At 42.8% G+C, this 17,825-nt stretch overlaps 1 protein-coding gene across 3 annotated transcripts in view; it reads right to left on the reverse strand.

Annotated features, from left to right (window-relative positions):
* RPH3AL (rabphilin 3A like (without C2 domains)) overlaps window positions 1-17,825 on the reverse strand; it is a 393,784-nt gene that overhangs the window by 28,762 nt on the left and 347,197 nt on the right. The window lies entirely within an intron of this gene.

Here is a 17,825-nt window from a genome sequence, read left to right on the forward strand (position 1 = left end):
GCAATCAAAGATCCAAATATTGGCTTGGAAATAATTGAAATGTGAAATAGTCTGGTGCCCTAAATAATATTAGTGTCACTCTAAAATGGCCAAAACACACAGAGTGACAAAGAAACTATAGGTGCACTCCAACAAATGTAACCATATAGTTACTGAAACAATAAAATCATTTGTGCTAAATCGTGACATATATAAAACCACTAATAAATAATTAACAATTATTAAATAAATGTGCAATAATCCCAAAGGGATGTGCAAAGGTCCCATATATGGTGTCTCAAATAAAAGTCCGAAACTCCAAATACTGAGAAAACAAATGTGAACAACTCCTAGCATAAAAGTGAACACTTCACTGTCTGTAGAGCTAAGAGAAAAACAGCTAATGAGAATGGAGAAGTGACCGACCATCTGTAACTTTGGTAGTGACCGACATCTGCCACAGAATGTCATCCATCTGTCTCTGGATTGTAAAAAAATTGATTCCTGTCACCGTGTCAGCCATCTGAAATTTGGGGACCAGGAAGGAGTATAAAGGCTACAAGGGATCCTCTGCCCTAAACCCAAGAACTGACCCACTGTGATAGGAAGAAAGAGCCCCTTTAAGGGGACAGATACATGCCTCGGATTTTATCAATCTGGTAAGAGGCTTCTTATATCTCTTCCACGAGGTGTGGGAATGTATTACCTCTGACAGCACAAGGAGTCAACACTCTTGAGGTGGCTGTTTTTTCTGCCCTTAACTTCTACCTCCTGGTAAGAAGTAAATCCTTAACGTGGTGGGACACAAGATATAAGCACCTGACATGTGTTTTTGTTTGGAGCACCTATTATATCGTATTTTCATCTCATCACCTGCAGTTGTTCACATTTGTTTTCTCAGTATTTGGAGTTTCAGACTTTTATTTGAGACACTATATATGGGACTTTTGCACATCCCTTTGGGATTATTGCACATTTATTTAATAATGGTTAATTATTAGAGTTGAGCGGACACCTGGATGTCGGTGTTCGGTGGGTCCGGCCGAACTTGAAGAAAAAGTCCGGGTCCGTGACCCGGACTTTTTCCGAACACCGAACACCGAACCCCATTGAAGTCAATGGGGACCCGAACTTTCAGGCACTAAAATGGCTCTAAAAAACCAATGGAAAGGGCTAGAGTGCTGCAAATGGCAGCAAAATCTAGTTAAGAGCATGGCAAGTGCTATGCAAACAAATGTGTATAGGGAAATAACTTAAAACAACAAAAAAAAAAAACAGAAAAATAAAACAATTTTCTTCATCTGTGAAGGACGAGGCCCATATGGAGTAGGAGGGAGGTTGAGGTGGCGGTGGATGTGGCGGTGTAGGTGCAAGCGGCGGTGGAGGGGGACGAGGTAGCCAACACTGCTTTTTTTTATTCATTTTAAATTAGGGTACACCCCAAAATAGTGAGAAAGATCAAAAATATAACAATGGCTGGGTAAGGCCGGTATCCATCTCTATTCTGCACAAGGTACGGAAAAGTCCTGTGGGATCCATGCCTGGTTCATTTTAATGAATGTGAGCTTGTCCACATTGTCTCTGAACAGGCGGCTGCACTTGTCTGTGATAACGCCCCCAGCCGTTCTAAATACACGTTCAGATAATACACTGGCTGCAGGGCATGCCAGCACCTCCAAGGCGTAAAGGGCAAGCTCATGCCATGTGCCCAATTTGGAGACCCAGAAGTTGAAGGGGGCAGACCCGTCATTCACTACATGTAGGCGTGTGCACACATACTGCTCCACAATGTTGGTGAAATGCTGCCTCCTGCTAAGACGTTCCATATGAGCTGCTGGTGCTGCTTTTTGTTGTGGCGTGCTGACAAAGCTTTTCCACATTTCGGCCATGCTAACCTTGCCTTCTGAGGTGCTGGCGGTGCCCTGGTTGCGTTGGCGACCTCTTCCTCCTCCTCCTCCTCCGCCTTGGCCTTGTGCTTCCACTGTGGCCCCGCTGTCAGGTGGGAATGCCAGCAGCATCGCCTCTACCAGCGTGCGCTTATACTCGCGCATCTTGCGATCACGCTCCAGTGAGTGAATTAAGGACGGTACGTTGTCCTTGTAACGGGGATCCAGCAGCGTGGCCACCCAGTAATCATCACAAGTTAGAATGTGGGCAACCCGGCGGTCGTTATGGAGACACTGCAGCATGTAATCGCTCATGTGTGCCAGGCTGCCCAGAGGCAACGAAAGGCTGTTCTCTGTGGGAGGTGTATCGTCTGTGTCCTCTGTATCCCTCCAGCCACGCACCGGTGATGGCCATGAGCTGGCCTGGGTGCCACCCTGCTGTGAACATGGTTCCATGTCCTCCTCAATCTCCTCCTCCTCATCCTCCAGAACTGTGCCCCTGCTGGACAATTGTGTACCTGGCGTTTGTGGGTGCAGGAACCCACCCTCGGAGGCACTTGTGAATGACTGCCCTGAAAGCCTTGGAAATGATCCCTCTTCCTCCTCCTCCTCCTCCTCCTGTGCCACATCCTCTTCCATCATCGCCCGAATCTTTTTTGAAGGAGGCATAGAAGTGGGATAGTTAAGCTGACAACGGCGTCATCGGCACTGGCCATGTTGGTGGAGTACTCAAAACAGCGCAACAAGGCACACAGGTCTCGCATGGAGGCCCAGTTATTGGTGGTGAAGTGGTGCTGTTCCTCAGAGCGACTCACGCGTGCATGCTGCAGCTGAAACTCCACTATGGCCTGCTGCTGCTCGCACAGTCTTTCCAGCATGTGCAAGGTGGAGTTCCACCTTGTGGGCACGTCACATATGAGGCGGTGAGCGGGAAGGCCGAAGTTACGCTGCAGCGCTGACAGGCGAGCAGCAGCAGGGTGAGAACGCCGAAAGTGCGCACAGACGGCCCGCACTATCTGCAGCAGCTCTGACATATATCGGGGTAATTTTTAAGGAACCTCTGCACCACCAAATTTAGCACGTGCGCCAGGCAAGGGATGTGCGTCAAACCGGCTAGGCCCAGAGCTGCTATGAGATTTCGCCCGTTATCGCGCACCACCAGGCCGGGCTTAAGGCTCGATGGCAGCAAGCACTCATCGGTTTGCTGTTTCATGCTCCTCCACAACTCCTGCGCGGTGTGTGGTTTTTTCCCCCAAACAGGCAAGTTTTAAAACTGCCTGCTGTCGTTTACCCCTGGCTGTGCTGAAGTTGGTGGTGAAGGTGTTACGCTGACCGGATGAGGAGGCGGTAGAGGATGAGGAAGCGGAGTAGGAGGAGTTAGGAACAGGAGGCAAACTGAAGTGCCCTGCAATCCTCGGTGGTGGAAGGACATGCGCCAAATTGCTATCCGCCTCAGGCCCAGCCGCCACTGCATTTACCCAGTGTGCCGTTAGGGAGATATAACGCCCCTGACCGTGCTTACTGGTCCACGTATCGGGAGTTAGGTGGACCTTGCCACAGATGGCGTTGCGCAGTGCACACCTGATTTTTTCCCCCACTTGGTTGTGCAGGGAAGTGATGGCTTGCCTGGAAATGTAGTGGCGGCTGGGCACGACGTACTGTGGGACAGCCACCGACATAAGGCTTTTAAAACTGTGCGTCTCCACCAGGCGGAATGACAGCATTTCAAAGGCCAAGAATTTTGAAATGCTGGCATTCAGGGCCAGGGATCGCGGGTGGGTAGGGGGGTACTTCCTCTTCCTCTGAAGTGTTTGGGAGATGGAAAGCTGAACGCTTCCACGGGACATTGTGGAGATGGTTGGTGACCCAGGTGGTGGTGTTGCTGACAGATCGTCTGTTTGCGGTGTGGCAGGTGCCGGTATCACTACAGAGGTGGATGAAGAGGCCGAGACTGCAGCAGAAGAGGAAGTAGGAGGAGCCAGAGACCTTTCTTGGTTTTGAAGGTGTCTACTCCACTGCAGCTCGTGCTTTGCACTTAGATGCCTGATCATGCAGGTTGTGCTCAGGTTGAGAAGGTTTATGCCTCGCTTCAGGCTCTGATTGCACAGCGTGCAAACCACTCGTGTCCTGTCATCAGCACATTGTCTGAAGAACTTCCACGCTAGAGAACTCCTTTGACCTGGCTTTGGTGCGCTCGGTCCCTTGCTGCGTTGGGCAGTAGCAGGCATAGTGTCTAGGGCACGGCCGCTCCACTTCTGCACCCTGCTCCCTCTTCTGCTGTGTTGGTGGCTCTGCGCGACCACCGTCTCTTCCTCCAAACTACTCAGGTCACCTGCATGATCTTCATTCCATGTGGGGTCGAGGACCTCGTCGTCCTCCACATCATCTTCCACCCAGTCTTCACCCCTGCCCTCCTTGTCGGTCTCCACAATTCTGAGTGCCGCAGCAGTTGGCACCTGCGTTTCGTCATCATCGGAGATGTGCTGCAATGGTCCTTCCATGTACTCATCTTGAGAAATAAGTGGTTGGGCATCGCTACACTCCATCTCTTCCACTTTTGGGGCAGGGCTAGGTGGATGGCCCTGGGAAACCCTGCTGACAGAGTCATCAAAAAGAAAAAGAGACTGCTGCATGACTTGGGCTCAGACTGCTTGCCTGATTTGCAAGGGGGTGAGGTGAAAGACGGTTGGACATTGGCTGCAGGTGCCAACTTTGACCTTTCTGCAGTAGACTGGGTGGGAGACAATGTGAAGGAACTGGAGGCACTGTCAGCAAACCAATCTATTATCGCCTCTACTTGTTCTTGCCTCAACACTTGTAGAGGCGCATGATGCCCTACCAAATACTGCTGCAGGTTCTGTCGCCTACTCACACTTGAGGAAGGTGTTTCACTTGTGCGTGTAGCTGGCACAGATCGACCATGTCCTCTCCTTGCAACAGGAGCTCTACCAGCAGCACCACGACCCAGGCCACGGCCCCTATTTGACGTTCTCCTCATATTTCTGTAATTTATGATCTTGCCCTAGAAAGGTGTTTATTGAATAGCGGAACAAAACAACAACAGTATCCCACGGGTGTATCTCACAGTCAAATATGCAAACTATGCCGCAATTTAATTTTTTTCACCCCAAAAGGGTGTATATTGAATAGCGGAATAGAAAAAAGTATATAAAACCGTGTATCTCACACGTACAAACACAGACTAGGCCCCGATTACAATTTTTTGTACCCTAAAGGCAGGATGAGGAAGAGGAGTAGGAGGACTTTGGAACAGGAGGCAAACTGAAGCGCCCTGCAATCCTCGGCGGTGGAAGGAGATGCGCCAAACCAATTTAAAAGGTGTATCTCACACGTACCGATACAGACTATGCCGCAATTTAATTTTTTTCACCCCAAAAGGGTGTATATTGAATAGCGGAATAGAAAAAAGTATATAAAACGGTGTATTCTCACACGTACAAACACAGACTAGGCCCCGATTACAATTTTTTGTACCCTAAAGGGAGGATGAGGAAGAGGAGTAGGAGGACTTCGGAACAGGAGGCAAACTGAAGCGCACTGCAATCCTCGGCGGTGGAAGGAGATGCGCCAAACAAATTTAAAAGGTGTATCTCACATGTACCAATACAGACTATGCCGCAATTTAATTTTTTTCACCCCAAAAGGGTGTATATTGAATAGCGGAATAGAAAAAAGTATATAAAACGGTGTATCTCACACATACAAACACAGACTCCTCTTTAAATTTGTAATTTTTAAATAGCAGATTAGAACAGCACTGTGTGTAAAGGCTGTATGTCACAGTAACGTATGAATGAAAAAATGAATAATTATTTTTCACTTTAATTGGTGATTTTGCAATAGCAGATGTGAACACAGCAGTGTCTTATGTTTTATGTCACGGTCAGCAGCAGGCTATGAAGGGAAAAAAAAAAAATTCCCCTTTAAATTTGTAATTTTTAAATAGCAGATTAGAACAGCACTGTGTAGTAAAATATAGCTGAACGCTGCACACAACAGACTGATAAAAATATTTTTTTTTTCTCCCTCCTCCTCAGTGGGCTCAAGTGAGGGCAAAAAGATTGTTCACTGCACCACCCCCCACACAGCAAAATCCATGTAGATTGCCAACGGACGATTGTTCTGTCCTGTGGCTCCTAATCTCTCCCTGCCTACTCTCTCCAGCCTGTCCCTAAAATGCTTTTCTATCTTTCCCTGCCTACACTCTGACCTGTCCCTACATTCTTTTCAGCCACAATGTGTTTTTTTCCTGTCTCTATCCCTAATCAGCAGCAGCCAGCACCGTTGTGTGTGCTCACTCCATACACTAGAACAGACTGCCGCACACAGCGCTGTGTCTCTAGCTTATAAAGACCTGGGTCACATGCTTCAGCTGGCCAATCACAGCCATGTCATTAGTAGGCATGGCTGTGATGGCTTCTATGGCACACCAGTTAAACGCTTGTTGATTGGCTGTTGAAACCGCGCCATTACATACAAAACAGGAAATAAAATTACCGAACACGGATTTTAAACCTGAATATACATTAAAGTTTTCGGGTCCGTGTCCGGGTAACAAAAATCCAATTATCCAGTACGGACCCGAATAATACAGTCCGTGTTCACTCAACACTATTAATTATTTAATAGTGGTTTTATATATCACGATTTAGCACATAGGATTTTGTTTCAGGAACTATATGGTTACATTTGTTGGAGTGCACCTATAGTTTCTTTGTCACTTTGTGTGTTTTGACCATTTTAGAGTGACACTAATATTTAGCGCACCAGACTAACTATTTCACATTTGTGTCCCATTGCCAAAACAGGAAGGGAGAGGAAATCCCTGGTTGTCGCTGAGGTAATTAGAACTAGTGTTCCACTCCCTATTGAAAGATTTCCCCTCTATTCCTGTTTAGTAACAACCCAAAATTGGGTATTTTCTTTTGCTTTCACTCTCGGGGATAAAGGTAAACAGGACAAATAGAGAGGGTGAATCTCCCTAATAGAGATACATACAGCAATACGAACCTAATAGATGTTCTTGTCCCTCTCTACATATCCAAAACTAAAAAAGAATGCTTTTAGTTATACTTAATTGGTTTAATTTCAAGCCAAACAAAGTAAACAATCAAAACGTCATCCTCGTTGGATCTAGTAAAGGAATATATTGCCGAGTATGTAATCAGCATTAGAAACTGTCAGAACAGAGAAGATATTGCCCCAAAATGTATATTGGCATTTTATAACCATGCTGTACATTAGGGGTACTCAACCTGTGGCCTTTGAAGCCTTCTGATATGTCCCTCAACCTCAAACTGAATGCAGGTGTTTTAGTGTGCTTTGAGAACGTGCACCACACTCACAAGAAATAATAGAAGTCTATGGCAAAGCGCAGCTAACCCGTTGGAAAGCCACAGGTAAACCACACCTCATCAGTATGACAATACAGTAGGAGCTCCTTTACATTTGCAGTTTGGGGGAGGGGGTGGTTTTTACCACCACCCCCCCCCCCCCCCAACCACTGGTGTAGTGTAAGGGGTCACAATGGTCTTATGCTCCGGGGGGCTTGTGCGGCCTGCCTGTCACATTCTGTTTTACACTTGGACAGAAGGGACGGCAGGGGCAGCTCATACAGAAACCCATTCTCTCAATTTTCCTCCTGCAACTGATGAAATCCAGCTTCTCTTCCTCTCCCATCTGCATTCAGCGGCTGCAGGGGAAAAATGTTTATTATGTTATTCAAAATAAAAAATTAAAAATTCTGAACCATTTCATTTCATTGTGGCCTGCGACTGGTTACCAAATAATTTGAGTGGCTCTGCTGTACATTATACCTATATGGGCTCTGTTACCTGACATTCAGCAGCTTATTGTTCTACCTTTTTATTGTTCTACCTTTTTTGTAGAGAACAGTTTTTCTAGCAAGTCTGATCATCATCATGAGACAAAGAAACAAAGCTGAAGCATGATTTTTTAAAATCTTTGAACACTATGAAATGGAAAAACATTGGCCTTTATGAAACTGATCTTTTCACCTATAGCTCACGTTTCATTTGATATCTTTCACCTTCAAATCAACAGGCTGCAGCCCCCTAACAGGAGAATGTAAGAGCTGATCATGCATGAAATGTGCCTATGTATCTTGTCAAAGAACTCTTCTCTTATAAAACAAGGAACGATAAAGATGAAGCTACTCTTGAAAAACGCAGTAAGAACAAATATTACATGCAGGTCGTGAAATTAACACTGAAGGAAAACCTCAGCTTAACACTGAAGGAAAACCTCAGCTCCAAATCTCAGTATAGCTCACAAATGTTAGCTGTTTTCTTTTGCTTGCAGTTGTTTTTTGAGACTTAAAGAGAAACTTCACCCAGTACTTTAAAAATTAAAAGTCCTGGAGCTACAAATACTATAGCTGGGGACCTAAAAAAACACTCCTGCTGGATCCATGGCACTGCCATCTTTGATTTCGGAGCCAGCTGTGATTTCCTGATGAATCACAGCTGGCTCCCTAATCCATATATGCGAGACTGCAGTGTGTAGGGAGACTGGCCTTGCAGCCTCATGGAAATGTGAGATGTCCCGGCCGGGACACTGGGTATAGAGGAGTGCCAGGACGAGGCGACTTCATCCTCACTTACTGGAGTATTTACAAAGTGGCAATGGGTGCCAACAAAAATAGGTACTCGTGCGCCCCCACCCCCTAGAAAAAAAAAAAACCTCAGTTACAGGTTAGGTGGAAGGAGAGAATGTGTGGCACTTTATTATTTTAGTTTTAGGGTTTGTGTAGGTCCTGAAAAGCATCTGATTGTTGAACTTAAACATTTACATAATAAAGCACGTGATGAATGGTGTGAGTATAATATGAACCATTCAAAACATTTTCTGAACATAAAAAAAAGTGGTAACACAAAGCTATTTGAACAGTCTGGGGTGGACAAAATAAACAGGGCTGAAAAATGTTCATAGAGAAAATGCTGCCCAAATACCTTCCAGTGCTACCCACATCTGCTCACCTAGGCATTTGGTGATTTTTTTTATCTTTGATGAAGAAGAGATTACCCAAAATTAAAAGAGAAGTATGGACTTTAAAAAAAAAAAAATGTATACTTACCTAGGTGGATGCAGCATTGATCCAATGCTGCATCTGTCCCCCACCTGCCCTGCAGTGAGAACTGTGCGATCAAACACCACTTATCAGTTCTCTCCCTCCAGTCTAAACAGGGAGCCATGACTGTCATTCAGCGGCTCTCTGCTCTGCCCGCCTAGAGCAAACTGGAGCATTGGGCTGTAAAGGGGTGGGAGGGGCTGGCTCAAGCTCTCAGCAGATCACTGAGAGGCAAAGCCAGTCCAGTCTTCTGGGTGGATCCCAACGATGGTCGGATCTTTCCCGAGCCTGGAGCTGCTGAGTGACTTTATTCAATAGTGGGCTTTAGTCCTCTGCTGGCTGAAAACGGGTCACAGGAGTGCAGAAGAAATGCACTCCACTGACCTACAGGAGAAGTATAGCCAAATTAGCTTTGGCTATACTTCTCCTTTAATTCTAAGCTTTTACTTCAACAGGGATCACATTAGTGAAGTACCAAGCCTCCAGACATGCAACATTCTGGGGAAAGCTAGACAAATTGTTTTTTATTATTAACCTCAGTAAGACTGTTAAGCTTTGTGTCAATATTTAACCCCTTAACCACTTCTGGACCGGAAGATTTTCCCCCCTAATGACCAGGCCATTTTTTTGCGATTTGGCACTGCGTTATTTTAACTAAAAAGTGTGCAGTTGTGCGACGCTCTACCCAAATAAAATTGATGTAATTTTTTTCTCACAAATAGAGCTTTCCTTTGGTGGTCTTTTGAGCTATAAACAAAAAAAAAGTGACAATTCTGAAAAAAAAAAAAAAACATTATTTTTCACTTTCTGCTATATAATATTAGATAATAATTGATACAATACAGTGACAATGTATCAAAATATAGGTGAAGAAGGAAAACAAGTAAAAATCAAGTGAAAATGTAATAAGTCCCATGTGTTGAGAAGTGAAACATCCAAAACTTGTATAGGTAAATCCAACCAAGTGAACTTGTACAGGTGATAAGACCAAGTACAGAATCCAACACCACCACCACAAATATAGGAATATGGTCACCAGACGGTATGGACCCAAGTACCATATAGCAAATGCATCTATAGCGCTTAATATGATCTGTGGATCCCACAGTCAATGATTATCCCAGAAGATTTCATTCATGGGGTGATGAAAAAACCCTGGAGGTGGATGGCAGATGCTCCAAGAGATGTTATCCATATGTAAAAGCAGATGACACAAACAGTGTAATACCGCTTTACAAAAAATGTAATAAAATTAAAATATTATTGCAATAACCTCCGAAGTAGTCACATAGGATGAAACGCATCAGGTCCACGTTATCTGCCACCCACCATTATTCCTGTCTCTATGTTGATCTTATGCTGACTTTACCTGGACACTTGTAAGATGTTTTAACCCCTTTTTAATACATTTTTTGTAAAGTGGTATTACACTATGTTTGTCATCCCCCCATGAATGACATCTTCTGGGATAATCATTGAGTGTGGGATCCACAGATCATATTAAGCGCTTAAGACCCATTTGCTATATGGTACTTGAGTCCATACAGTCGGGTGAGCATATTCCTATATTCATGGTGGTGGTGTTGGATTCTGTACTTGGTCTGATTACCTGTACAAGTTTTGGATGTTTCACTTCTCAAGACTTGGGAATTATTACATTTTCCTTCTTCACCTATATTTTGATACACTGTCACTGTATTGTATCAATTATTATCTAGCGCTGCACTTTTTATTATAATATCTTTGTGACAACTTTATGTCGGTTGATGTGCTGGCAGCTATTCCACCTATATGTTAGTTAACGCAGTGCAGTAAGAGCTACATGATACTGCTATATAACATTCCCAATAAAAAAAATAAAAATAGAAAATCAAATTTTTCAGCATTTTTGGCCAATTTGTATTCTGCTACATATTTCTGGTAAAAAAAAATCCCAATAAGCATTCTTTTATTGCCCCTTTTGACCTTCTTGGGGGGGACCAGTGACATTACTACAGTAAACAGTGCTAAAAATATGCACTGTTACTGTACTAGTGACACTGGCAGGAAGGGGTTCCCCCGGTTACCCCGGGGCGATTAAAGGGTTAACTGTATGCCTAGGGGGTGTTTTCTAACTGTGGGGGGTATGGTGTTCTAATTTCAGTTAGTTCTTCTGTAGCCTTCTCTATGAGTGGTACCATCATAGACCCTTTAGGTATGCAACATTAACAATGTCTCCTATACTATTGTAAACTTACATGCCCCTCATTCAGGTCAATTGAAATTTTTGAGTAAACTTTCCAAAATAATAGAAGCAGAATCCGAACTAAAATTCAAGCACTTGAGCTCCAACACAAACACCTATTGAACCCTATTCTTAACAAACTATCTAAATGTAGGCAAGAATTGAGACTTCTTCTCATACTACCCGACCATGGGAAACTCCTCCCCAGACTACCCGCTTTATTCCCTTGGGAATAATGGGAGGCCTTGAAACTACTGGTCAAACAAAGGCTAAACAGGTGAAACAGACCATACTCTATTCACTCAAACCGGGATCTGATTTTTAGATTCAACATCCAAAAAACATTGCAAACTCTTTTAAGGAGTACTATCATGCACTCTATAACTTACAGGAGGACATGACCCCTATCCAACCTAGGACTAAGGCCATTTATAGTTATTTATCATTCCTCAATCTACATTCCTTAGATGCAGACACTGTAAAGAGGCTAAATACCAATATTACTGCAGAGGAAATTGTAAAAGTCATCAAGTTTCTACATAAGTCTCCGGAGCAGGCGACAGTTCCACAAAATATTATAAGGCCTTTTAGGTAATATTGGTCCCCCATTTACAAAAGTTGTTTCTAAAGGCTGCAACCTCTGGAGAAGTTCCAGATGCAATGCTGAAAGTCGTTATTGTTACCCTGCCAAAACCAGGAAAGGAGCCAGTATACCCACAGGATTTTCGTCCCATTTCACTCCTCAACACCAATCTAAAAATGTTTGTGAAAGTAAAAGCCAACCATTTAGTCCAGTTTATGCCATCATTAGTTAATGTGGATGAAGTAGGCTTTGAAAAAGGCCACTAAGCCTCACACGGCACAAGAAGAATCAAAATTTACTCCCAATACTGGAAACCTATAAAAAACCTGCTGCCTTTCTCACACTAGATGCTGAGAAGGCTTTTGATTGGGTCCATTTGGGCTATCTTAAAGATTCCCTCCAAACCTTTTGCATATAGGGGGGCTTATACTATAAGCCATCTCAGCGCTTTATTCCCGTCCCTTGATGTAGCGGAATATACGCACAAAATAGGACTTTTCACTGAGAGTGTCCTCCTTATCCTACCCGGAGGGCAGTACATGATGAGATTGAGAAATTTGGGGAAGTATAATTTTACAAGGTGAATATTTCAAAGTTGTCTGTTCTACCAATTGGTATGAGCAAACCAGCTATCAAATCCTTAAAACAAGAATTCCCATATGTATGGGACAATAAAGCTATTACATATCTAGAAATTAAACTGACTCCCACTTTATGAAGTTACCTTCTCCAATCTACTACAGACCATCAAACAGGACTTGATTAATTACCAGAAATTCAAAATATCTTGGTTAGGCCACATCGTGGCATCTTGAATGATGTCCCTCCCAAAAATACTATATTATTTCTGTACCATTCCCATCCATCTCCCTTTCCTGACCCTAAATAAACCGATAAATCTAAATGTCTGGCATAATCTAGTATTGCCCACAATATCCTTTGTAGACATAAAACACAAGGTGGAGTGGGCATGCCTGATGTCCAATTATACCACAGAGCGGTCTTACAGGATCAATTATTCGCCTGGTTTGATTCTTCTTCGCTGAGAAGATGGGTAGCTATTAAAAAAAACATTTTACACAATGGAGACCTGCCTTCCTTATTAATTGCTTCAACAACAGGACAAAAGGTTCATATATCTGAGGCCCTGCCGATTCAAGCCTCTTTAGCAGCATGGTCTGCTTCCCTACAATCAGCTTCTCCTGATAACCTAGGGAAGGTTGTTAAAATCCCTATACTAGCATATGAATATCTAATCCCTTCTTTTCGCTTGGCTCTTGGGCTCAGCAAGTACAGGCAATCTTCTCAGAGGTTATGGCAACAGTAGACCCCAAATGCCTTTACAAAGCTGCCCAAATCTGTTACTTTCATTAAAGTTATCCTTTTACCCATACTAATATTAACCATGGAGTAGGGTCACACTACACTTCCCCAGTATCCTCCAAGAAAGGTACCTCATGGTTTTATAACTATACAGTATATATATATCTTAACCAACCACCCTCTGAGTAAACCAGTAAACCCTTAGATAGGAAAGGGAGCTACAAATAACCTTTCTGATCACGGATTGTAATAAAGCACTTTCCGCCACCCTGAGCTCTTCCCATTGTGTATTACACTGGAAAATTGCAATTAAAAGTGCCTACAGATGGTATCTGACTCCTTTTAAACAAACAAATATATCCTGACACCTCTCAGTTATGTTGGTGCCAATGTGGACTAATTAGTAATTTACCCCATATATTATGGGACTGCAAAAATGTAACGAGCTTCTGGAACTTAGTGTTTACTTTGATCTCACAAACAACTGGGATGTTTACCTCCCCATCTCTCTCCTTAGCTTTTTTTTGGTTTACAAATAGATACATTCCCATACAGTACTGTACTATGGTGCTAAATACATATTTTAATATGAATGATGATAACTAGCAAGTGGAAACAATCGCTTGCTCCAAACCTTTCAGAGGTGATACATAGAGTCCATTTACAATGTCTCTATGAAAAGTTTATAGCCAGCCTTAGCCAGTCCTTACATCTGTTCCATTCAAAAATGGGACACATGGAGTCTACAAACTAGACTCTAACTGGTAATTAAGATTAGGAGCAAACTACAATCACTATATTTGTAGGGAAGTAGGAACCCTTATTGTTGTCCTTTTAGTTTCCTAGATAAGTTTCTATTTTCCCCTTTTGTATTTTAAAACAATAGTAATTCACTTTTATTACTGGTGTTTTCATATAGCTGTGCGTTTGCAACATCTCATGATTCATGTGCATAGTGCAAGACTTAATTGTTGCCTCCTACGCTGCAATTACTCACAGTGAATGTTTCTGACTGGTCAATTGTCTATTTAGGTGATGTTGTATCTGTTAAATGATCTTTTAACTTCCAATAAAAAATATAAAAAAAATAAATAAACTTTCTACAGTAAGTATATTCTTTGATCCAGAAACAGGGTTTTCCCTCTGTGCATTGTGATCAATATAATGAAGATTAAATTTAGCTTGCCAAAGTATTGCAAAAAAAAGATACATAAAGTAGCATTGTATAAGAAACATGTGGAATTTGTAATCAGAATGGATAAGGTTTTACTTGCATGGAGAAGTGTAGACAAGCTGTTTTATGTGCCCAGCATGGCATGTGGAGCAGATGCAATTTGAGAATTTATATACACATAAAATATATTGTGTTTATGTAATTAAATATGGATAATGGCATTAGGAATATTCATGACATGGAAGGCTTCAGATTCTTTATAATTGCCATTCCCATGCAATGTATAATGTTAATTTTATATATGTGTTAATTTTAAAGCATATTTGATTGGGTATATATTAAATATTGCATGGGAGTATTTTATGTTTACATACAATATGATCTTTTTTTATTTAATATGTTTAACTGGCTATTTTTCAACAAAATTCAGTAATTAAATAGTTGAAATTTACACATGCAACTGAATGAATTAGGTATGTGACTGGCCACCCCCTTCCACACTGTACATATGAAGCAATGGTGAAGATTCAATTAGAGACAGTCTGAAAATCAATGAAAACACGTACAGCTCTGCAAATCTAAGAGTATATCCGATATTACATTTGTATTTGACAAAATTAATAATATAAATCATTAAAAATGCAAAACAATATAAACATGTTGAGAATGTATTTTTATTAAACTTTAAACCATTAGCATTTCCTTTTAATTCATTTTCTGGTGACTCAAGTGAATCATTGTGCCTTGGGTTGGTCTATGCCAATGGGAAATGGGGATATGCAAAACCATGTAACAGTCTTTTACAGGTTCTTGCGATATTTTTAACAATTCTTGACAATCTCTTGTGATGTTCAACAGTATCTATATAAAAATGTTAGGGTGCCCATAGCTATTTAAAGTTACTGTGTCATAAAAAAAGTATGGGAGCCATTGCTGACCTCTTCTTTAAAAATGTTAGATCCCTAGTTGCCATGAGGACACTTTCACTTAAAGAGTAACAACTTTTTGTTGAGAAAAAAAAAATCCCCACTGGATGATCAATCTACCTTTCAGGGATTTTAACAAAGTTAGTAGCAGATTTTGCCGTTTTTTGTTCTAATGAAATAGCTATTTGATTCACCATGTATTTTGCAGACTGAATTGGAGGGACTGGTTCATTATAATCACCTGCAGTGCACCACATACTTCTAATGCGGTAATGAGAAAATCTGCAGGGTCTGCATCCCTTTAGAAGTGTTTAAGCCTTGGGGACTATCTCACCAAAACTGAAATTCCTATAGAAAGGGGTTTCTAAAATGTGACTGGCATCTTACTGCAGGCTTCATGGAAACTCATTGAGTCAATCACACAAGCAGGAAGTTACATTTCTGCTGGGTGTACAGAACCCCTTGAGGTTGTCAATTTGCATTTAATTTCATAGAAAATTACAACAGCTACAGATTTATAAATGAAAGGTAACCTTTTAAGTGGTTCTAAAGGCAGAAGCTTTTTTTTATCTTAATGCATTCTATGCATCAAGATAAAAAACCTAACTAATATATATTTTTTTATCGTAAAAACGTCATAAACTCGTCCATACATAGACGGTGATCAATTCCTACTCTTTCCTTTTGATAGTATACTTCCATGAAGCGTGAGAGAGGGGGTGTAGGGATTACTAACTCCCTGCTTAATAGCACCATTATACAAACCTCCTCCCACCCCTACACAAGGGATGGTGGGGGGATCCTGCCCCCCTCTCTTATGCAGATACACCCTATATCCACTTAACCTCGACCGCCACCTCCGAAGCCATACCACATTTCATCTCAAACTATCCTTCCACTCATCGCAGGAACAGGGACTGGGATATTCACCCAACTTCATCCCAATACCAACCTTCTTCCCACCCTTCTCGTATACCCCCCTCCCCCCTTTCTCCCTTTCCCTGCCTACCTCAAACGTAGCCTCCCTCTCCTCCCCTTTCCCTATTATGATCATCATACCCTACCCGGGGGGGCCCGGCCTCCTGCCCTTGTGGTGGGGGACACGGGCTTCCCCCCATACCCTCCTATCATACAGCTAAACCTGCATACTATATACTTTTCTACACTGTGAAGTGCAGAACTTCACACACCTTTTCCCCCTACTTCTCGACTACTGATTGCTTTGACCCCAACCACATTTGTTAAGACAAGAAGACCTATACTTAGCCCTCAATTTCTATTCTGCTATAAACAGTTAATGTATCTTTGATCATATATGTTGACTTTACCCTATAATACTATACCTAAGAGTTAGAGGTTTAGCTCGTTGGTTTACCTCAAAAACATAAAAAATGCAGCGCCACTTACACGCTGATAATATACATGTTCTCTTTCAATACATTATACTCGGTAGTTGATTATTGTATTAGTAAAAGCTCACTTTATCTTTTCCTGTTATCAGATGTTTGAAGCCAACATTGTAAAAGCTGTATGTTATACTTTTGATATTCAATAAAAATATTTTGGAAGAAAAATAAAAAAAAACCTGTGCGCAGCAGCACCCCAGCCTCATTCTAATACTTACCTGACCCCCATTTCGATCCAGTGAGGTTGCACCTGAGCCTTGGTTGTCCAGGACTCATATTCCTCATTGGCTCAGACAGCAGCAGGCAACTGCTGCTGTCAAAGTCAGTGAGCCAAAGGAGAGAGAAGGAGCGGGGCCAAGCCAAAGTTCCATGTCTGAATGGACACAAAGAGCAGCGGCTCAGCTCAGGTGCCCCGTAGCTAACTGTGTGCTGTGTGTGGGCACTCAACAGAAGGGAGGGGCCAGGAGCACCAGTGAGGGACCCGAGAAGATGAGGATCCGGGCTGTTCTGTGCTAAACCACTGCACAGAGCAGGCAAGTAGAACATGTTGGTTATTTTTAAACAAAAAAACAAGACTTTAAAAAATCACTTTAACCACTTGCCGACTGCCTAACGCCGATCTACGTCGGCAGTCAGCCCCTCACAGGCAAAGTGACGTAGGGCTACGTCACTAGCTTGTGAGGGTCTAGGGAGCGAGCGCACGCCCCCGGAGGCGCGCTCCCGCTCCCGCGTGGTCACGGACCCCCCGCGCATGTGACCAGCGGACCCGATGTCCGCCGGTCACTCGGCGATCGGCGGGGGAGAGGGAGAATGTCAGGCAGCTTGTGTAAACAAGCCACCTGTCATTCTCCTCGCTGTAAAGACACTGATCACACGGATCTAGTATGTAGATCCGTTGATCAGTGTCCTTACAGCTGAAGCCACAGCCAATCACAGTAGAAAGCACGCCCCTAGGGACACATACAGCCCCTCCCTCCCAAATAAAGTTAACCCCTTCACTACCAGTGTATTTTTACAGTAACAGTGCATATGTATAGCACTGATTACTGTAGAAATGTCACTGGGACCCCCAAAAGTGTCACAAATGTCAGTCAAGGGTCCGATCTGTCCGCCCCAATGTCGCAGTACCGCAAAAAAAATCGCAGATCGCCATTACGCGTTAAAAAAAAACAACAAAAATGACAAAAATCTCTCCCTTTGTTAGTAAACGCGA

This window comes from Pelophylax lessonae (assembly GCF_965119305.1).
Source record: "Pelophylax lessonae genome assembly, chromosome: 2".
Taxonomy (NCBI): domain Eukaryota; kingdom Metazoa; phylum Chordata; class Amphibia; order Anura; family Ranidae; genus Pelophylax; species Pelophylax lessonae.